The sequence below is a fragment of the Callithrix jacchus genome, chromosome 1, assembly GCF_049354715.1.
Source record: "Callithrix jacchus isolate 240 chromosome 1, calJac240_pri, whole genome shotgun sequence".
Taxonomy (NCBI): domain Eukaryota; kingdom Metazoa; phylum Chordata; class Mammalia; order Primates; family Cebidae; genus Callithrix; species Callithrix jacchus.
This window is the reverse complement of record NC_133502.1, coordinates 199,206,895-199,230,428: the sequence shown is the minus strand read 5'-3', so window position 1 is coordinate 199,230,428 and position 23,534 is coordinate 199,206,895. Positions and strand designations below refer to the sequence as shown.

General features: G+C 37.8%; 1 protein-coding gene and 1 pseudogene across 5 annotated transcripts in view; both read left to right on the top strand.

Annotated features, from left to right (window-relative positions):
* TTC28 (tetratricopeptide repeat domain 28) overlaps window positions 1-23,534 on the top strand; it is a 708,603-nt gene that overhangs the window by 142,445 nt on the left and 542,624 nt on the right. The gene's annotated exons all lie outside the window — the stretch shown is intronic.
* The window catches only part of LOC144581398 (uncharacterized), a 59,022-nt pseudogene that overhangs the window by 15,972 nt on the left and 19,516 nt on the right, over window positions 1-23,534 (top strand). The window contains exons 2-3 of the transcript XR_013532092.1: window positions 1,692-1,812; window positions 2,155-23,534. The exon at window positions 2,155-23,534 is cut by the window's right edge and continues 19,516 nt beyond it. The product of XR_013532092.1 is annotated as an uncharacterized LOC144581398 (transcript). The remainder of the gene's footprint in view (window positions 1-1,691; window positions 1,813-2,154) is intronic.

Genomic DNA, 23,534 nt, shown 5'->3' with positions numbered 1-23,534 from the left:
ACCCAGCTGACAGTCTAAATTTAGCCATTTTAATGGATGCAGTATGGATCTAAATGTTTTCTTGAGTACTATCTAAAAATATATTTGTTTATGCCAGACTCGTGAAGATTTTCTCCTGTTTTCTTCCAGAGGTATCATAGTTTTTACTTTTATATTTAAGTAATCATGTTGAGAAAGTTTCATTCTAGTCTTAGTTTGGTGATAGTTGTTAAAAAGTATATAATTAATGGATCTTGAATACTGTCAAATGCTTTCTTTTGTATCTGTTTAATTGATTACATGATTTTATTTGTTATTCTGATTGATTGTTGTTCATTGATTCATTTTCAAATGTTAAGCCAACTCTGTGGGAAGAAATATTCTAGGAATGCAAGGTTTGTTTAACATTTGAAAATCAATCCCACTTGGTCATGGTGTTTTGTTTTTTAGATATTGTTAGATTTGATTTCCTGCAGTTTTATTCAGAATTTTTTCATCTGTGTTCATTAAAGATACTGGTTTGTAGTTTTCTTATGTCTGTCTACTTTCATTGTCAGTATAATGCTACATTATCAAAGGAGTTTGAAAATGTCTCCTCCTAGTATCTTTTTAAAAAATCTCTGTGTAGGATTGTTACTTCTTCTTTAAATATTTGATAGAATTATCCAGTGAAGCTGTCTGGACCTGGAGTTTTCTTCATGGGAAAATTGATTATGAAGTCAGTTGTTTTAATAGATACAAGGTTCTTCAGATTTTCTTTCTCTCCTCCTTTCCCCTCCCCTCCTTTTCCCTCCCCTCCCCTCCCTCTCTCTTTCTTTCTCTTCCTTACTCCTCCTTCCTCTCCTCCTCCTCCTCCTCCCCCTCTTGTTGTTGTTCTCCTCCTCCCTCTTCCTTTCCTCTTCTTTTCTTCTTCCTGTTCTTTCTCTTCTCCTTTCTTTCTTTTTTGAGACAGAGTCTTGCTCTGTTGTCCAGCCTGGAATACAGTGGCATAATGATGGCTCATTGCAGCCTTGACCTCCTGTACTCAAGTAATGCTGTGTCAGTCTTCCAAGTATTTGGATCTATAAGGTGTACACCATCATGCCTGGCTATTTTTGTTATTTTTTATTTTGTAGAGATGGGATCATGCTATGTTGCCCAGGCTGGCCTCAAACACGTGGCCTCAACAAGTCCTCACAACTTGGCCTCCCAAAGTGCTGGGATTACAGGAGTGAGCCACTGCACCTGGCCTCTATTTGTGCTTTAATTAGTTTTTTTTTTTTTTTTTTAACATTTTGGCTAGGGTAATGTGCAAAACATTTCTTAACATTGCTTTAATTTGCATTTCTTAATTACTAGTATGAATGACTATCGTTGAATTCATTTTGATTTCATTTACGTTTGATTGATATTTGCTCTTATTTTTATTATGTTTTCCTTCTGCTTACTTTGTTTTTATCTTATATCATTGATTTTGGATCTGACTTTTTCCCTGTAAGCATCTGAAGCTATGTGATTCCTTCCAAGCACTGGTTTTAACTGCATTCTATAAATTTTGATATATTGTGTTTTCATTTTCAGCTACTTCAAAATATTTTCTGTTCTCTCGTATGTTTATTCCTTGACTCATAGATTACTCATGGGTATTTTAATTCAGATACTTCAGGATTAACCTGAATGCTCTTTATTATTGATGTCTAATGTAATTTTTTTTTTTTTTTTTTTTTTTTGAGATGGAGTCTTGCTCTGTTACCAGGCTGGAGTGCAGTGGCATGATCTTGGCTCACTGCAACCTCCACCTCCCAGGATCAAGCAATTCTCCTGCCTCAGCCTCCCAAGTAGCTGGGACTACAGGCGTACGCCACCATGCCCAGCTAATTTTTTTATTTTTATTTTTAGCAGGGATGGAATTTCATCATGTTGGCCAGGCTGGACTTGCATTCCTGACCTCAGGTGATCCGCCTGCCTCGGCCTCCCAAAGTGTTGGAATTACAGGCATGAGCCACTGCACCTGGCCTCAGATGTAAATTCTACTAAATCATTTATTTATTTTTATTATTTATTTATTTTTTGAGACAGAGTCTTGCCCTGTTGCCCAGGCTGGAGTGCAGTGGTATGATCTTGGCTCACTGCAACCTCTGCCTCCCAGGGTAAAGCAATTCGCTGCCTCAGCCTCCCAAGTAGCTGGGATTATAGGTGCCTGCCACCATGCCCGATTAATTTTTGTATTTTTAGTAGAGATGAGGTTTCACTATCTTGGCCAGGCTGGTCTTAAACTCCTGACCTCATGATCACCCGCCTGGGCCTCCCAAAGTGCTGAGATTACAGGTGTGAGCCATTGCGCCTGGCCAAATTATTTATTTTAAATTATGTTAAAATATACGTAACATAGATTGAACATTTTAACCATTTTAAAGTTTACAGTTCAGTAGTGTTAAGTCCATTCACATTGTTAGGCAACAACCACCCTCATTCATCTCCAGAATATTTTTCTTCTTGCAAAACTGGAAGTCTATACCTAATTAATAGTAACTCCTCATTCCAGAGTATGTTCTGCTGTTATGGATTTGAGTATTCTGTAAATGTCAATTAGATCAAATTGGTTGATAGTGATGGTCAAGTTTTCTATATCTTACCGATTTTCTGGGTACTTGTTTTGTAATTTACTATGAGATAAGTGTTCAAATACTAATGTAGATTTATTCATTATTTTTCTTTCACTTGCCCGTTTTTCCCTTATAAATTTTGAAGCTCTGTTTTTAGGTGGCATACTAATTTAGGATTATTAAGTCTTGTTCGTGAATTATGCCCTTTATTATATATATTTACAATTTTTCTCAGATTATATTACTTGTTTTTTTTTTTTTTTTTTTTTTTTAAGATGGAGTCTCGCTCTGTTGCCCAGGCTAGAGTGCAGAGGCATGATCTCAGCTCACTGAAACTTCTGCCTCCCAGGTTTAAGTGATTCTCCTGCCTCAGCCTCCTGAATAGCTGGGATTATAGGCTCGTGCCACCACGCCCAGCTAATTTTTGTATTTTTGGTAGACGGGGTTTCACCATGTTGGTCAGGCTGGTCTCTATCTCCCGACCTTGTGATATGCCCATCTTAGCCTCCCAAAGTGCTGGGATTACAGGAGTGAGCCACCATGCTCAGTGATATTACTTGTTTTTAAGTCTACTCTGTATGACATTAATTAATATATAATTGATAGTTTTTACTTTAATAATTAATTAATATATTAACGTACTGTCTCCAGATTTATTATAGTTAGCTTTTGTATGACACACTTTTTTTTTTTTTTTTTTTTTGAGACGGAGGTTCACTCTTGTTACCCAGGCTGGAGTGCAATGGCGCGATCTCGGCTCCCCGCAACCTCCGTCTCCTGGGTTCAGGCAATTCTCCTGCCTCAGCCTCCTGAGTAGCTGGGATTACAGGCACGCGCCACCATGCCCAGATAATTTTTGTATCTTTAGTAGTGACGGGGTTTCACCATGTTGACCAGGATGGTCTCGATATCTTGACCTCGTGATCCACCCGCCTCGGCCTCCCAAAGTGCTGGGATTACAGGCTTGAGCCACCGCGCCCAGGCGACACACTTTTTTTAAAAAAACTTTTTACTTCTAACTTATCTCTGTCATTATTTTTATTTTATTTATTTTATTTTATTTGTTTTAATTTTGTTTTGTGTGCCACGTTTAAGGTGGTCTTATAGATAGCATGTAGTTACTAGTTACTTTTTTCTTTAGTCTGATTATCTCTGCTGTTTTATTGTGTGAAACATTAGACTATTCTCATTTAATGTAAATTTCAGTATAGTTGGTTTTAATCTATCACCTTGATGTTTGTTTCTGTTTGTTCCTTTCTGTTTTTTTTTCTTCTTCTTTTGAATTGAGAGTTTTTAATGATTTCTTTATTTCTACTGTTGGCTAATTAATTCTATTTCTTTGCTTTATTGTTTTTAGGATTTGCTTAATGGTTTGCAGTTTACCTCTTAGGTTATTTCAGAAATTCCAGCTCATGTATATTGTAACTTTACAACTGCATATTTCCCAATTTAATTCTTTTGTTCCAGCTCCCAAATTTGATTCTGTTGTCACTAAGTTTACATCTACGTGTATTATAAACTCTAAACTACATTGTTATTTTTATTTAGATAAATCATCTATAAAGAAATTTAAAAATAAGAAAAATGTCTTATATTTATCGATGTTTCACATATTTAGCACTATTCATTTTTTTTGTATATAAAAAAAAATGGTTGACATTATCCCTATGCCTAAAGAACTTTTTTCTTTAAAATTTATTGTACAGTACAGATTTACTGGTGATAAATTATCTCAGATATTGTTTGTCTAATAATATCTTTATCTTTTTCTGGATTTGAAGTACTAGATTGAGAAATTTTTTCCCCCAGCACTTTAACCCATTTATGCTGAGGTTGTAATTTTTTGAATTTTTGCATGAGTGAAAAATCAGACCTTGGTGATGACCTTGAGTGGTCAGATATAAATAACTCCCACATGCTTAGCATTCCAATAATAGAATGCTAGGCATAAGTAGGTTCAAGATTTTATTCCATTGTTTTCTGGCTTGCAGAGTTGTTGAGGAGGAGTTTACTGACCTTCTTATCTCTTTTTCTCCATAAAATTTCTCTTTTTTCCTTTGGACTGCTTTTAAGATTTTTTTGTTTTTTGTTGCTGGTTTGAAGTAATTTGATTATGGCATTCCTTTTTGTAAGGTTATTCCTGATTATCCTGGTTTAGGTTCATAGAGCTTTTTGGATATATGGACTCACAGGTGTATCAAATTTAGAAATTTTATGCCATTACTTATTCAGATTTTTTTTTTCCTCCCTCCTTCCTTACCTTCTGTGACTCCGATTATATGTATGTAGACTGCTTGATACTATCCCATCAGCCAATGATGCTCTTGTTTGTTTTTATTTGGTTTTTCTGCTTCAGTTCCTATAGATTGTACTGTTGTATCTTCAGATTTGGTGATCTTCTGCATATCTATTCTGTGGCTAATTCATTTAGTGAATTTTATTTTTATTTATTTATTTGTTTATTTTTTTGAGACGGAGTTTCACTCTTGTTACCCAGGCTGGAGTGCAATGGCGCAATCTCTGCTCACTGCAACCTTCGCCTTTTGGGTTCAGGCAATTCTCCTGCCTCAGCCTCTTGCGTAGCTGGGATTACAGGCACGTGCCACCATGCCCAGCTAATTTTTTGTATTTTTAGTAGAGATGGGGTTTCACCATGTTGACCAGGATGGTCTCGATCTCTTGACCTCATGATCTACCCGCCTCGGCCTCCCAAAGTGGCTTGAGCCACCGCATCCAGCCTATTTTTATTTTTAAAAATATTTTTATGGCTGGGTATGGTGGTTTATGCCTATAATCCCAATACTTTGGGATTTTTTAGAGATGGAATCTTGTTCTGTTACCCAGGCTGGAGTACAATGACATGATCATAGCTCACTGCAGCCTGTAACTCTTGGGCTCAAGTGATCCTCTTGCTTTAGCCTCTCAAGTAGTTAGGACAACAGGTATGCACCACTCTGCCCAGCTAATTTTTGAAATACCTTTTTTTTTTTTTTTTTAAGAGATGGGGGTCTTACTGTGTTGCCCAGGCTAGTCTCAAACTGAAGTGCTCATCTTGCCTTGACCTCCCAAAATGTTTGGATTACAGGTGTGAGCCAATGTGCCTGGCCCATCTAGTAAATTTCATATTTCAGATATTGTAATTTTCATCTCTAGAAGTTCCTTTTGACTCTTTCTAATGTCTTCTTTCTTCTACATATATATAGAAGAAATATATTTTAAATATATATATTTAAAAACACTGGAACATAGTTACAATAACTTTTAATTTTCTTGTCTGCTAATTTATCATCTCAGTCATTTTTAACAATCTTTATTGATTAATTTTTCTTCTGGTTATATTTTACATTCGTCTACTTTTTTACATTTCAGGAATAAAAAATTATGGACATTGTTGATGTTTTCCTGTTGTGCATTTGTTTTATATTCTTTTCATTTAGGAAGTGTTTGGCTTTGTTCTGACAGCCAATTATTTGCATACTTGTGGAGCTCCTCTTTTGGGGGGTCTACCCTGATATCTTGAACTACTTTAGTCTTCCTAACTCTCACCTCTGATCCTCCAACCTAGCAAGACCTCTGTGCTTTGTTTTGGATTTCCCTTTGTGCATTATGGCCCAGAATATTTCTAGAGGGCAGTAGGTTCTAAAAGACAGAAGCCAGGGCAATCATGGGACTAAATTCATTTGTATCCGTTCTCTCAGGCATCACACTTCTGTGCTGCCTATTTTTCAGTTTCTAAAAACAGTTGTTTTATATATTTTATTCATTATTCTAGTTGTTGTGGCAGAGCATAAATGTGGTATCTGTTGTTCCATCATGGCCAAAAGTGGAAGACACCCCTGGTTTTCATGTAGTTTGAGGGTGCGGTAAATAAGTATATCAGGTATAATTTTTAATACAGTTTTGTTTTGAGTAAAAGTCTGTAAGATAGCTTGATGTTTTCTTGTTGTCTTTTAACTAGTCTTTCTTGTTTAATGGTCATGGAACCAGGAGTGGGATGATTCCGTATGATATATAGAGTGAAGACTGGATCTGGAAAGATTCAATTTCACCTGTCCGTTGACTTATATGTGGTTTTAGACATATTCGAACTATTCAGATATTTTTTCCTCTGTAAAATGAGGGAAGCGTATTAGACTGACCTAAGATATGAAGTCTTACTCAGATGAAAATACTGTGATTCTGTATTTTATCTATAAATGATACTAAAGGTTGAATGCTAAGCTCTGAAGCTAGTTAAGCATTGTTTAAAATGGAAAATATGAGTCCTGGCTCTGGTAAAATTTGCTCCTAATTTGATCTGCTTAAATAATAAATCAAGGATAAAAACAGTATTAGATTTTTATAATACAAAGGGCATTTATTCATAAATATTATACACTGTTTTATGCAAATGAATGGTAATATGCTGTTATGATATCTGTGAGTTTGCATAGGACCTCATTTAGGAACAACTTCCTGCAGGGAGAAGCACACTGAATATATACATATTAAATTCTTAATCCCCGTCAAAAATTCTCACCCAAGGAGTTCTCGTGAGATCTGGTCATTTAAGAATATGTGACACCCACTCCAGACCTAACTCTTTCTGGCTCCTGCTTTCACCATGTAATGTGCCTGTTCCCTTATTGCCTTCTACCACAATTGTAAAGCTTCCTAAGGCCTCCCCAGAAGCAGATGCTGGTGCCATGCTTCCTATGCAGCCTGCAGAGCCGTGACTCAATCACACCTGTTTTGTTATAAATTACCCAGTCTCGGGTGTTTCTTCATAGCAACACAAGAACGGCCTCACACAGTCCTCTTGTCTGATGCGGGATCTGACACTGTTGACCACCACCTTCTTGATACTCTCCCCCTGGGCCTATGTTCTTGACTTGTTCTTTTCTGATTCTTCTCCCCATTTGACTGCCCTTTCCATATCCTCTTTCTCTCTCCATTTCTTTCTTGCTTTTTTTGTTTTTTTTGAGACAGGGTCTCACTCTCTTGCCTAGGCTGGTGTGCAGTGGCTCAGTCATGGTTCACTGCAGCCTCAGCCTCCCAGGCTCAAGCAATCCTCATGTCTCAGCCTCCCAGATAGCTGGGGTTTACAGGTAGGTAGTTTTTGTAGTTTTTGTAGAGATGGGGTTTCATCATATTACTCAGGTTGCTCTGGAACCCCTGGGCTCCAGTGATCCTCCCACCTTAGCCTTCCAAAGTATTGGGATTACAAGTTTGAGTCACTGCTCCTGGCCTCTCCCCCAATTTCTAAATGTAGGTGTTTCCCAAGAATCTATTCCTGAGACTTTATCTCCTAGCAACCTCTACACTTCAGCACCTGTAAACTCATCCAGTTCAAATCTACTCCCAGCCTGTCTGCCCCCACCTTCCTCTTCTTGCTAAACTCCAGTCCTCAATTCCTAACTGCCTGCCAGACATTTATTTCCACTAGGATAATCTGATGTTGCATCAAATTTAATATGTTCACAATTGAATTTACCACCTTCTGCAGAACTTGACCTCAGACAGGACTGAAGCCTGGGCTTGTCAACAGGTAGTCTGACAAGTTGACCTTCCTTTCACAGTCTCACAGTAGATAATCCATAATGTATTGGGGGTGACTCTTCATCCATTATTTGTACCTACTGAGCAGACAGGCAGGTAGTCAAAAAAAATTCATGCAAGTTTTTTAAGATACTCACTTTTTGATTATATAAAGCACGCATATAGTTGCAAATAAGAAAGGTACGTGGCTGGGCACAGTATAATCCCAGCACTTTGAGAGGCTGAGGCAGGTTGATCGTTTGAGGTCAGAAGTTCGAGACCAGCCTGACCAACATGGTGAAACCCTGTCTCTACTAAAAACACAAAAAAATTAGCTGGACATGGTGGCACACGCCTGTAATCTCAGCTACTCAAGAGGCTGAGGCAAGAAAATCTCTTGAGCCCAGGAGACAGAGGTTGTAGTAAGCTGAGATTGTGCCACTGTACTTCACCCTGGATGACAGAGGGAGAGTCAGTCTCAAAAAAAAAGAAAGAAAGGTACTAAAGTGAGTTCAGTGAAATACGTTCATCATCTTATCACCACCCCAACATTATCTAGTTTTTCTCCAGGATTTCTTCTCAAAGGGAATATTCATTACCAGTTTCTTATTTATAGTACCACAGATAGTCTATGCATATAAATATATACCTATAGGCCAGGCACAGTGGTTAATACCTGTAATTTCAGCAATTTGGGAGGCTGAGATGATAGGGAACAACTAATGAAAACAAAACTTTGGAAACTGGATGTTGTGGCTCATACCTATGTAATCCCAGTATTTTGAGAAGCAGAGGCAGACAGATCCATTTCAGCTTAGGTGTTTGAAACTAGCCTGGGCAGCATGGTGAAAACCCATCTCTACAAAAAATACAAGAGTTAGTCAGTGTGGTAATGTGCACTTACGGTCCCAACTACTCCAGAGGCTGAGGTAGGAGGATCAGTTGAGCCATTGAGCCTTGGAGGTTCCAGTACATACAGCAAGCCATGATTCTACCACTGCACTCCAGCCTTGGTGACAGAATGAGACCCTAACTCAAAAAAAGAAAAAAAAATGCACACAAAAAACCCAAACTGTGGATTAAAAGAAATTTTTAATACCACATTTTAGTTATAGATCATTTTAAAGATATTCTAAGCATGAAGAAAAATCACAATTCACATAACCCCAGCAATAAGCCCAATGAACTTTTTTTCTATCAATAATATGTCTGGAACACCTTTTATGGTTACTGAAAATAACAAAATATGATTTGTAATAATTCATTATTGCATGAATCTTTGCCTGTGATTATTTCTTACCTAGAATTAGAATTACATAGTTAAAGAATAGTATGATTTTTGCAGTCAATGATATGTAATTCCAAATTGTCCTCCAAAAGTATATACATGAATTTATATTTTCATTACCAACATATGAGAGTGCCTGTTTTACTGTGCATTTGACAATGCTGGAATTTATAATTTATTTTTTACTATCTCCAGTGATGGTCATAAGCAAGGAATTTATAATTTTAAAAATGTCATATTTTTATGAAGTAAAGAATGGTTTCTTTGTCAATTTGTGTTTCTTTGATTTGTTGTGAGGGTGACATTTTGCATATATTTGTTTGGTACCATTAATTTTTAAAATAATTTTTTTGGGTTTTTTGGTAGAGACAGGGTTTCACCATTTTGCTCAGGCTTGTCTTGAACTCCTGAGCTCAAGTGATTCTTCGGCCTCAGCCTTCCAAAGTGCTGGGATTACAGGCATGAGCCATTATGCTTGGGCGCTTACTGTTGATTTTTTGAGCATAATTACCTACTTATATTTATTCATCACCCTTCAGATGAATGACTTTTAAAAACTTCAGACTATTAAAAATAGTTTTGAATAGGAGAAAATTTTGATAAAATCATGAATTACTTAGAATTTGCTTTTTCACACTCTTCCTCCTCCAGATTTTTGTACTAAGTGCTACTTTGCCTTCATGTAAGTTTTTTTTTTTTGAGACGGAGTTTCGCTTTTGTTACCCAGGCTGGAGTGCAATGGCGCGATCTCGGCTCACCGCAACCTCCGCCTCCTGGGTTCAGGCAATTCTCCCGCCTCAGCCTTCTGAGTAGCTGGGATTACAGGCACGCGCCACCATGCCCAGCTAATTTTTTGTGTTTTTAGTAGAGACGGGGTTTCACCATGTCGAACAGGATGGTCTCAATCTCTTGACCTCCTGATCCCCCCGCCTCTGCCTCCCAAAGTGCTGGGATTACAGGCGTGAGCCACCGCGCCCGGCCCGCCTTCGTGTAAATTTTAAGGGGGCAGAAGAAAAGAGGGAGAAAGGAAAAGGGGTGGAAAGGAGTAAAAGGAAAAAAAATAAGAGATTAGTAATGTGAAACCCTTAGTACTGTGCCTGGCATTTATTAAGCATTTTATAAAAAGTATTATTGCCACTGCTATTATTATTTTAACATTAAAATGTATCCATTTTCTATTGATTTCTTTAGGACCTGACTTTTAAAGATTTTAAGCTATTTGGATTCTGGAGTCAGGCTCTTCTATGTTCTTTGCTAACTGTGTGTACATGAAAAAATAATCTTTCTGAGAGTCTGCGTCCTTGTTTATAAAATTGAAATGATGATGCAGCTGTCTCATTGGGCTATTTTGAGGCTTGTTGAGATAATATATATAAAGGGCCAAGCACATGGAAGGCTCTCAGATACTCATTTTTCCTCATTGCCACCTCTCTTGGTGCCAAGGTCAGCTTGGTCGTGGAGACCCCAACTCAGTGGTGCTGAAGGAATTAAGAAACAAACACACAGGTAGAGTGCAAAGTGAGATTGGGAGCTAACATCATTCGGAGCTGAGAGCCTTGAGCAGACCCTGACCCACGTATTTATTGTCTCTGAACAATAATTATAATAACAAGCAGGTATTCTGTGTTTTCTCATAGCACAAAGATGAACTAGGGAGGCAGCTGGTGCTTATTCACTACTGATTAAAGACAAACTAGAAAGCATTCTTCACGAGGGAGCAATGAGAGCAGGGTCACATAGCCCGTGTTTAAAGAACTGATTTAACTTGTGTATGATATGCATACATTGTTTACTATTTTAGAATGTCCTGAGCAGTTTTCGGTTTGGGAGCCGACTCAGTCTTTCTTGCTATTGTTCTCAGTAAACAATATAATCTATCACACACGTTAGGACCTGTCCCCAACATCTTAACATCCTTTGAAAGCCTAAGAGAGCAGACTAGAGCACTGCCTGGTTCAGTGCCTCAATGGTGGATCCCCATTACTGCCCAGAGTGAGTATTGGAGATCTTAGTCCAGCCCTACCCCTGTGATGGTGGCAGCTGATTTAGGCAGGTAGAGGGTTTCTTTTTATTTGTATAAATTTAATGGGTATGAGTGCAGTTTTGGAATATGAATATATTGTATATTGTTGAATTCTGGGCTTTTAGTGTAGCTATTACCTGAATAATGTATTTTGTACCTATTAAGTAATTTCTAATTTGTCATCTCCCCCAACCTCCCACCTTTCCGAGTTGCCAGTGTTTATTAGTCCACCCTCTGTGCCCATCTGTGCACATTATTTAGCTTCCATTTATAAGTGAAAACGTGCAGTATTTGACTTTGTTTCCAAGTTTTTTCACTTGAGATAATGACTTCCCATTCCATCCATGTTACTGCAAAAGACATGATTTTTTTATTTTTCATGGATAAGTAGTATTCCATGGTATACCACATTCTTTTTTTATTGCATTTTAGGTTTTGGGGTACATGTGCAGAACATGCAAGATAGTTGCATAGGTACACACGTGGGAGTGTGATTTGCTGCCTTCCTCCCCTTCACCCATATCTGGCATTTCTCCCCATGCTATCCCTCCCCAACTCCCCCCCACCGCTGTCCCTCCCCTATTCCCCTCAATAGACCCCAGTGTGTAGTGCTCCCCTCCCTGTGTCCATGTGTTCTCATTGTTCATCACCCGCCTATGAATGAGAACATGTGGTATTTCATTTTCTGTTCTTGTGTCAGTTTGCTGAGAATGATGTTCTCCAGATTCATCCATGTCCCCACAAAGGACACGAACTCATGGTTTTTGATTGCTGCATAATATTCCATGGTGTATATGTGCCACATTTTCCCAATCCAGTCTATCATCGATGGGCATTTGGGTTGGTTCCAGGTCTTTGCGATTGTAAACAGTGCTGCAATGAACATTTGTGTGCATGTGTCCTTATAGTAGAATGATTTATAGTCCTTTGGATATATACCCTGTAGTGGGATTGCTGGGTCAAATGGAATTTCTATGTCTAGGTCCTTGAGGAATCGCCACACTGTCTTCCATAATGGTTGAACTAATTTACACTCCCACCAGCAGTGTAAAAGTGTTCCTATTTCTCCACATCCTCTCCGTATACCACATTTTTAATCCATTGATGGATATCTTTGCTATTATAAATTATGCTGTGATAAACATAGAGTGTGGGTATCTTTTTTGATATAATGATTTCTTTTCCTTTGGGTATATACACAGTAGTTGCATTGCTGCATCAAATGGTAGTTTAGTTCTCTGAGAGATATCCAAATTGTTTTCCATAGAGGTTGTACTAATTTACATTCCAAGACTGATGGTGCTTTTCTGCCCGGGAATCTCCAGTCTGGCTTCCTTCTTGAGTCCGCAATAGGCGACTCTGCCTTCCCGGAGCTCCAAACATCAGTCAGAAGGGGAACCAGTCCCGTTTACTCTGCACGGAGAGGAGAGCTGCTGCGCGGAGGTGCCGGCGAAACCGCTGCCCCAGCCACAAGAGTCGCGCTGGCGACCCTTGCAGCTCCTCCACTGGGAATCTTCTGCTCCGCGAGCGACCAAAATTTGTCTGAAAGTGTGGCATCCTCTCGTTCTCTGTGCCTTCACTGGGAGCTGCAATCCCAAGATGTTAGCGATCAGCCATCTTGGATCGTGCCTCCGAATTTTATTCTTTTTGTGGTGGTTGTGAATGGGATTGCCTTCCTGATTTGGCTCTTGGCTTGACTGTTTTTAGGTTATAGGGATGCTAGTGATTTTTGTACATTGATTTTGTATCCTGATACTTTACTGAAGTTGTTTATCAGCTGAAGGAGCTTTGGGCTGAGACTATGGGGTTTTCTTGATATAGAATCATGTTGCCAGCAAACGGATAGTTTCATTTCTCTCTTCATATTTGAATGCTCTGTATTTCTTTCTCTTGCCTGATCGCTCTGGCCAGGACTTCCAACACTGTGTAGAACAGGAGTGGTGAGAGAGAACATCTTTGTCTGTGCTTGTTTTCAAGGGCAATGCTTCCAGCTTTTAGAAAGGCCATAATTTATTTATTTTCTTGTTTAAATTAGAGATGGAATCTTGCTATGTTGACCAGGGTAGTCTAGAACTCCTGGCCTCAAGTGATTCTCCCATCTTGACCTCCCAAAGTGCTAGGATTACAGGTGTGAACCACAGTACCTGGCCAGAAACATCCTAATTTAGATAGGGTGGTCAGGGAAGACATTGCTATGGAGATGACTGTCAAGATGAGATCTGGAAGCTAAGAAGCATCTAGCTTTTCTGGAGCCCTAAAGCGCAAATGCTTTGAGTTAAGAGAAATTCTATGTTCTCTGTACTGACAGAGAGGTCCAGGTTGCAGTATGGTGCTTGAGGGGCAGGGTGGTAGTAGATGAGATTGGACAGGTAGTCAGGGGCAGACCATGTAGAGCCTTTAAGAGCAGTAGGAAGCCATTTGTTGAATTTAATTAGGGGAGTGGTATGATCTCATTTGCATTTTTAAAAGTCAACTCTGGAAGCTGAGAGGAGAACACATTGCAGGGGACCAGAAGTGGAAATGGGGTATATGGATATGGGCTACTCTAGTGTCCAAGTGCAGTGTGGTAGTACCTTGGACTTTGGTAGCAGCAGTGAATATAGAAAGAGGCAGAGGTATAGGATATAAATTTTGGAGAGAGCATTGACAGGAATTAATATTGAAAGAGGAAAAAAGGGGGCAAAATCAATGACCTCAAGTTTTCTGTTTTTAGTAACTGTTGAAAGAGGAGCAGACTAAAGAAGGAGATGGAGGAAATTAAGAGTTCTACCTAGGATATGTTCAGTTTGAGATACCTCTAATAGATGCAAGGGGAGGTATCAAATAGGCAGTTGGATATTTAAATCTAGAGCTTAGAGAAGTCAGGGCTGAAGATAAATATTAGGAATTATCGGCATTTAAGTGATATTTAAAGCTATGGAATAGGATGATATCACTATTAATCATATATAGTTTAAGCAAGAGGATAGAGTCTGGTACCGAACCCTGTGGAACTGCAGTATTTAGAAACCTGAACAGAAGAGCCAGCAGAGGAGACTAAGAAGGAGTTGCCAGTACAATAGGAGTAAAACCAGATGAGTGTAGTATCATGTAAGCTAAGAGAGAAGACTGTTTCAATAAAGGGTGATAGTCATCTGTGTCAAAGGCAAGTGATTGGTTGAGTAAAATGATTTCAGAGAAGTGGCCATTGCATTTGGTAGTATGGCGGTATTGTTGGCTTTGGTAAGTGGTTTCAGTGGAATGTCGCTGCCAGACATCATATTTACATGAGTGGAAGAGTGAAGCAGGAGGGGACTTGAGGAAGAGGGGCTATTCAAGTTGAGGAAGTAGCATTTTAGAGAAGGGAAGTAGAGAAATGGGATGATAATGAAAATTTTTCTCAGTGTAGTACCAGGCTCATTCCAAACCTGTGAAAAGGAGGCATCAAAGGGCACATTTCCTAAAGCTGAACTTCAAGTTAAGAGTTAACTGCATAGTATAGGACTTGAATTTCATTTTTAGCCTTGTTGTTAGAACATGACAAACAACTTTCTGCTAAAATCTTTTCTGTTCAAATTATTAAGACTTTATTAACTAAGGAGATATGATACTGATATGTTGCAAGCCTACCTGGATATTCACTTCCTTTGTTACACATTTTCTGTCTGCTTGTTCTATCAGTCATTAAAAGATGTATATAAATTTCCCAAATAATTATGAATTTGTCTGCTTTTCCCTTTTAGTTTTATCAGTTTTTGCATTATATATTTTGATGTTATGTTAATCGGTTGTATTAGCCAGCTTTTGCTGTGTAACAAACAGAAATCTCTGTGGCATATACTACAAATAAGCATTTTTTTAAATACTTTTGGGTTTGGGGTTGACTGAGGACTTCTTCAGGTGGCAGGTACAGTTTAGTTCTGATTCATGTTTCTTTGTTTTGCAGCACCTGCTAATGGGACTAGACTATCAGGGACATTCTCTTCTTATGGTGTATCAATGAGTACAAGACTCAATTCAAACTGTGCAAAAACATGTAAGGCCTTTGATCATGTCATGCTCACTGACAATTTATTGGCCAAATCAACTAACATGGCCAAGGCCAACATTTAAGAAGGTGGGGGAGAATGCCTGCAGTAAGATGTGGAAGGAAATGCCTATTTGCTTAATGACTTAATTTGTCATATGGATGTATACAGATTTAGAATTGTGATATCCTTTTGCTGGGTTAACTTTTAGAATTATTCTGAAATAATTAGTATTATCACTGTGACTATTATTCTTATTACTATTTTTAATTATTTCTATTAAATTATTGCTCTGACTATGAAATGTCTGCCTAGTAATGCTGCTTTTGTCAAAGTTTAATACTGATGTAGCTGTGCCAGCTTTCTTTTGGTTTGTGTTTGCATATTACATCTTTTGCTGTTTTTTCACTTTTGATCTCTCTGTGTCTGTGTATTTCAAGTATATCTCTTGTAAGTCACATGTTGGGTTTCATTTTACTTTTTGTTCAATAAGAACTTTGTTGAGATATAATTCATATACCATAAAGTCTACCCTTAGAAAGTATATACTTCAGTGATTTTAAAAAATGTATTCATGGAGTTTTGCATGTATCACCACTAATTCTAGAACAGTGTTATCATTCCAAAAAGAAACCCTGTACCCATTGTCGATCACTCTCCATTCTCCCTCTCTCCTGCCTTTAACCTCCAGCCTGTAACAACTACTAATCTCTTGGTCTCTATGGATTTGCCTATTCTGGACATTTTATGTAAATATAATCATAAAATATCTGGGCTTTTGTGCCTGGTTTCTTTTACTTAGATTGATTTTCAGATTTATCCATATGGTAGTGCATATTAGTACTTCATACCTTTGTTAGTATTTTATTCTCACTGTGCTTCAGTTCATTGTTTTCCATCGACCTGTTTTCTAGTTCATCAGTAATGTGTTATTAAACCCATCTATTGAGTTCAAATTTCAGTAATTGTTTTTAGTTCTATTATTTAAAATTATGTTTTAATATATTTTAATCATCTGCAATTTTTAGTCTTTCAATATTTTCTGTTTCTCAGTTTTCTTAAACATATTAATCACAGTACTATAAAAATTCTCATTTACTAACTGTACTTTCTTAGTTACCTGTGATTCTCTTGTTTGTTTGTTTTTTCTCATAGTTGTCTATCATATTATTCTCTTTCTTGGCCTATCTTATAGAAAGATAGACATTGTGTATAAAAGCTCTGGCGTCTAGAGATAATGTTATCTTCTAGAGAAGTCCACTGTTTCCTTCTGCTAGGCAGAGTGTTGGGTGGATCACTTTAATCCAATCAGAGCATTGAGCTAAGGGCTAGCTTGTAGAGATTTTGACACGGAGTTCTGGGTGTTCACCAGGGCTCTAGCCCTAATGGGTTCTGAATTCCATTTTCTATATCTTCAGCATTCTGAGGCTGCTGAAAATGTATTGCTTTTCAAAGATTTCCTGCTCAGCCTCCTATCCTGCACAATTTGGTGGATATCTTGAGGGAAAAGCTGGCTACGTGTTAGGCTTTGTTCTTTACCTCTCCTCTCTGGGATCTTGACCCCTCAAGTTTCTGATTTTGTCTTAATATCCCCAAGAGACAACTAAAGCTCTGCTTGTTTTATGTTTTCCAGAAGCAATCTTATGACTGAGGGAAAGCCTAGATGGATTCTCAGCCTCTTGACCTTTTCCCAGAATTAGCAATGCCCCAAGAGAAAGAGGGGCAGCAGAATATCTGCTCAGCTCTTATGCTTTCTCCTCTCTGGAATCTTGGCTTTGCTAATGCTAGCTGCTTAATCAGCTCTCTTTAACACCTTTACAGATAGGCTTTTTTTCTTTTTCCATGTGAGAGATAGGATCTCCCTCTGTCCCCCAGACTGAAGTGCAGAGGCTTGGTCACAGCTCACCATAACCACAAACTCCTGGGCTTAAATGATTCTCTCGCTCTGGCCTCCTAGTAGCTGGGACTGCAGGTGCACACTACAATGTCCAGCTAATTAAAAAAATACTTATATATTTTTGGTAGAGATAGGATATTGCTATGTTGTGCAGGTTAGTCCTGAACTCCTGGCCTCAAAGCATCCTCTCATCTCAGCCTCCCAAACCCCTGGATTTATAGGCATGAGCCACTGCCCCTGGCCTTCAACTGAGTTTTAAAATTTATGTTATATGGATTTTTGGGGGAATTTGTTTTGTTTGAGATAGGGTCCTGCTGTGTCACCCAGGATGGAGTGCAATGGCACGTCTCGGCTCACTACAACCTCCGCCTCCCAGGTCCATGTGATTTTCCTGCCTCAGCCTCCCAAGTAGCTGGGACTACAGGCACATGCCACCACACCTGGCTAATTTTTGTATTTTTAGTAGAGATGGGATTTCACCATGTTGGCCAGGGTGGTCTCGAACTCCCCTCCTCAAGTGATTTGCTGCCTTGACCTCCCAAAGTGCTGGAATTACAAGTGTGTGCTACCATGCCAGGCCCTGTTTTGTTTTTCAGATATGATCTTGTTATATTGCCCAAGCTGGAGTGCAGTGATGCAATCATATTTCACTTCAACCTTGAACTCCTGGGCTTAAGCAATCCCCTCACTTTTTAGCCTCCTGAGTAGCAGGGACCACAGGCACATGTCACCATGCCCGGCTGATTTTTTCTTTATTTGCTCATTTATTTTTTTAGAGACAAGGTCTCACAATGATACCCAGGCTGTGGAGGACAGTTTTGATAGGAGAGTTGGTCTGCCACAAATGATTCTCTTCTACTTGAAATCAGTAGTTTGACCTAACTGATGATCTTGCTGCTTTTGCCTTTGAGCGAGTTGAGTGTTGGTCAGAGGAACTCATTAGATTTTATAGCTTATTCATACATATGCAGTTGATCTCCAGTTATTCACTGTAAAAGGGGACAGTTTTGGAGATTCATAAGATGTGTATATGAGATACTAGCTTATGAAAGGCTTTTATAGAATTAAAAAACAGTTTCACAGATGTTAATTCATTTAGTCCTTTCAATTTTGTAAGGATAAGCATTATTATCTTTAATTAAGAGTTGAGTTTGGAAAGACTGTTGCCTTCTGTCTTTTATTTGCTACTTTTGGGGAAAGTCAGGACTCAAACCTAGAATGTATGAGACCAAATCTAGTATTTTTTTCCCATCTGCATCCATTTGGGACTATAGAAACTCGTTCTTGTATAAGTTAATTTGTCTTACTGCATAACAGGGCACTATGAAGTATTATAACTGTAAAATAGTATACTATTTACAGATATACTCAAAGGACTCTCTGTTTTTGTTCTAGGTAGAATGTAAAGTTCACAAATTATTTTGTGTTTTGCTTTAACTGTCAACACTTGAATGTGTTAAATTTTATTTCTATTATTCAGCAAAAGAGTAGGGGGCTTGCTGCCCGATGCACTAGAAACCAATGCTATGACAACAATTTTTGAGAAAAGAAAAGCTTTATATTGCAAGTTGACTAACAAGGAGATAGGAGTCCAGCTCAAATGTGTTTCCTTATGCTGACTTTAAGGCAGTAATTTTATAAGAAAGGGTTGAGAGGTAGATGCTGTGATTAGCAGGTGATTGGTGAAAGGAAAGGAGAAGTCTGGTAAAGTCCTGAGGCATGCATAGTTATCTCTTCATGCCTCCTCATGGGTCCCTTGTGCAAATTGGGGGAGAGTGAGAATGAAACATCTGGTAGAAATGAATGCCGTGATGTCACCAAGCTCTGTGCAAACTCCAGTTAGCTATATTGGTTTCAACTGATTTAAGCCAGTTTTATCTTATAAGTAGAAAGAGTTTCAACATTTCAGCAAGTTGTTTCTTTTTTTATCTGCCATCCTACAAACCTAAGAATTTGTTAGTCACTAGTGTCCTTAACTCTTTTGGGGGCATAGTTTCATGTCTTGTTTGTTTTTCTTCACCCTCTAGTTCAGTAAAACAACCAAAGCAAAATTGAAATGCCAGAAGCGAAATAAGACCTTTGAATTATCCATAGATAGAATAGGTATGTTCTTCTATTCCTAATGGACCCCGGTGACTGTGAGGGTTCCTGGATCTGATTGTTAAAGATTTTCAGTCATCTTTGTTACCTTCCACTTAGTCCATTATCAATCGCTTGCTTCCTGCTGCACTTCTCTCTGCTTTCTCTCGTTGACTATTTCTCATCTGCTATTGCTTAGAAAACTAGGAAACTAAGATTGTCAAAATTGTCTTAAAAATAAGGATACCATCTTAGGATTTTAGAAAGCAGCTAGAAATTGAGGTCCAGAGAAATTAAGTGACTTGCCCAATGCACATACGTAGCCTGTCAACACAGATGACAAAAAAAAAAAAAAAAAACCAACAGAATCTTCTCTTCTGTACTATAGTCTTCAATTTTTTTCATCATTTAAAATTGTTAGTCCCTGAATGACAGCCTAGGAGACTCTAATGGGTCAAAAATGTTAGTCATGAAGACCTTTTTAGTATCTTCCTAATTGATAGATGAATTCTACCATCTTTTTACTAACTACCTAATTGACAGATGAATTCTGCCAAACATGTTACTTCCACATAAGTTTGTTTGTGTATTTACACTTATTTAATCTTATCTACTATTTTTTGTATGTGTTTATACTTATGTAGCCTTATATACAAATTCTTTTTTTAAAAAATAAAGACAGGATCTTAATCTGTCACATAGGCTATAGTGTAGTGGTGAATCATAGTTCATTGTAACTTTGCTGCTTGAGCGATTCTCCTGCCTCAGTTCCTCAGTACCTGCGACTACAGGTGCATGACACCATGCCTGGCTAATTTTTCTATTTTTTATAGAGATGGGGCCCTGCCATGTTGCCCAGGCTGGTCTTGAACTTCTGTCCTCAAGCAGTCCTCGTGTCTGGGCCTCCCAGAGCTCTGGGATTACAGATGTGAGCCACCATGCCCAGCCTTTGTATACTCATTTTCAAAAATTTAAATCCATCATCTGTGATTTGAGAATGGATATTTGTTAATAGAAACAAACCAGATAACATCACAGTTCACCAAACCCTATGCAGCTAAACATTAAAGCAGTCTTCATGAATCTGGAATTTCCATGCAGAGAAAGCCAGTGATAGGAACATTTTAAGATTTCTGCTAAGAATTGCTAAGCATAACATATTGAGTATTTATAGTAGATATGCCATTGGTGCTTAATAAACATTTGAAAAACCTTCTCTAAAAACTGCAGAAAAAAGATTCATACCTGTAATCATAGCTACTTGGGTTAAGGTAGGAGAATTGTTTGAGTCTAGCTTGGGCAAATAGTGGGACCTTGAATCTTAAACATACAGTAAATAAAATAAAAAATTTTTAAATGTTTAAAAAATGAAGACTTCAGAAAAGAGAAAAATTGCTTAATAATTACTTAAAAATCACTTTGAATGCATTTGCATTTAATATATTATGAAGCACTGAAGAAAAGAGTTGAAAGTATTTTCACCCTACAGCCCTAATAGAATAGTCAGAATGTTGCCTTAAAAAGTATTTAGTAAATATATTGAAGAAATTAATGACTTTATGAAGTTTTTTTTAGATGAGATGACTTGTAGGACTTTTTTTACATTTTGAAACGGAGTCTCACTCTAGTACAGTCACATAATCTCAGCTCACTGCAACCTCCGCCTCCCGGGTTAAACAGTTCTCCCACCTCAGCCTCCCGAGTAGCTGGGACTACAGGTGTGCACCACCATGCCTGGCTAAATTTTGTATTTTTAGTAGAGACTGGGTTTCAGCATGTTGGCCAGGATGGTCTCGATCTCTTGACCTTGTGATCCACCCGCCTCGGCCTCCCAAGGGATTGGGATTACAGCCATGAGCCACTGTGCCCAGCTGAATTATAGAACTCTATTGGGAACAGAAATTCTTGAAGTCTCATGGCTGAGACATTCTGTAGCTTAAAAGTTTTCTTACCATGAAAATAGGCTTGCCATTGGCTTGTGTACTGAACTAATCAAAAGTTCATTGGCCATAATTCTGTCTTCCTAGGATCTGCCTAGAGTTTTCTGTCTCCATTCCTTTTGTGGGGGAGGGGGGGGCGAAGGGGAGTACTTGATTATCTTTTACAAAGATTTTTCTTTTTCTCTTTAGATTCCTAATTAAGCTGTGTATGCCACGTCTTTAATGATGCTCTGTGTAGCCTCTAGTTGGGCAAAAGCTGATTGGAAGACACTCTTCAGCAACTTGATTATTTTAGTATTTAGGATAAATTTTTAATTCACTAAAAATTGTTAATTTTTACCTTTGAAAAGACAGTTTTATCTCTAGCTCTAACAGTTTTATTTCTAGCTCTGACTTTAGCTCTAACTTGAGCTTTATACCTTTATTGCAAGTCTTTTTCAATTTGATTAGTTTGAATAGAGGAAAGCTGGTGGGGTTTTAGAGTCAGAAACACTTGGTTTGAAAACCTAGCTCTGCGATTTACTAACTGTGCAACCCTGTGGTAAGAGTTAACTGACTCTAAGTTCCTCTAGTATAACAGGAGTTATAATAAGTATTATTTACTCACTGCAGAGTAGTCGGTTGTAGTATCATTTATTTATTTATTACTTACTTTTAACTGGCAAATGAAAATTTATGTATTTATGGTATACAACGTAATGTTTTGACATATGTATGTTAATACATTGTGAAGTAGCTAAATCAACCTGATTAACCTATCTTTTACTTCACATGCTTCTTATTTTTTATGGTGATGAGTATTCTTAATAACACCTGAAACCATTATATTATCCTGAAGCATGGCACCTATTTTACAATTGAATCGATTTTTCAGAATTATTCTTGCATTTTACATATTTAGATAGATTTTGTTTTTGAAATACTTAAATTATTCTTAAGAAGCATCATAATGTCTAGTAGATAATCTCATGCCTCAGAAAATTCATGGCATTATCATATTATTTTACTATTTATGTTAAAACATGGATAACAAAATCATTCCTTTTCCAAATCATATGAATTCACTGAATTTTTTTTTTTTTTGAGACGAGTTTTACTCTTGTCACCCAGGCTAGACTGCAATGGCGTGATCTTGGTTCACTGCAACGTTCACCTCCTGGGTTCAAGTGATTCTCCTGCCTCAGCCTCCTGAGTAGTTGGGATTACAGGCACACACCACCACACCCGGCTAATTTTTGTATTTTTGAGTAAGACAGGGTTTCACTGTGTTGCCCAGGCTGGTCTCAAACTCCTGACCTCAGGTGATCTGCCCACCTCAGCCTCCCAAAGTACTGGTATTACAGGTGTAAGCTACCACGCCTGGCTGTATTCACTGAAGTTTTTTGAAAATTTTATATATTTATGGTACTTAACATAATGTTTTATAAATGGCAATTGTTACTATCCATTTTTATAAAAAGATGTATTAAGTTTGTTATGTGATACTTGACTTATTTTGTAATTTATAAAATTTCAGACCCCACTGCATATACCATGTATAGTGGCTAGCTGATATTGCACCCTCATGTAAGAAGGGCTAAATGAAGAGATGCTGAGGCTCTTCAAAGTGAGTGCTCTACTCTGTTGCATTGCCCAAAGATTAGATTTCTTGACATTTACCTTAAAACTCTGAATAGTTTGTGCTCGAGAGCTCTGCTATTTGCTAAACTACTTTAGTAAACAGCATGCTGTGAAGCAAGACCCCACCAGAGCCCATTCTGCAATATCTTTTAATTTTGGTTTTCCTATATGCCCACATGTGGTTTTATATTATAGACCAATGGAAAAAAAATAATTTGATGTGAGTAATGTTGCTTTTTCCTCTGATTTTTCACTGGTTTAAAAAATAACTAAGGAGAGCTTTTAAACCTCTTTGAAAATAATTATGAAGGTTTTTATCTATTTGGAAAGATCACAGAATCCACTATATAGTAATCTTCAAATATTTTAAATTAAATGTTTAACCTTAAATTAGAAAAAACAACATGATTGAAAGCTTTTCTCTAAGAGAAAAATTGCTTTATAATTTCATAATCATTAATTTAAAATATTACTTACATGAATTATTTACAACTTGCATAGTACTTTTCATACATCTTCATAATAAAAATTCACTCTGTAATCTCTTCTATAAAAAGAAGTAAACAGCACCTGCCAGAGTACTGTAGCAACAAGAGCCA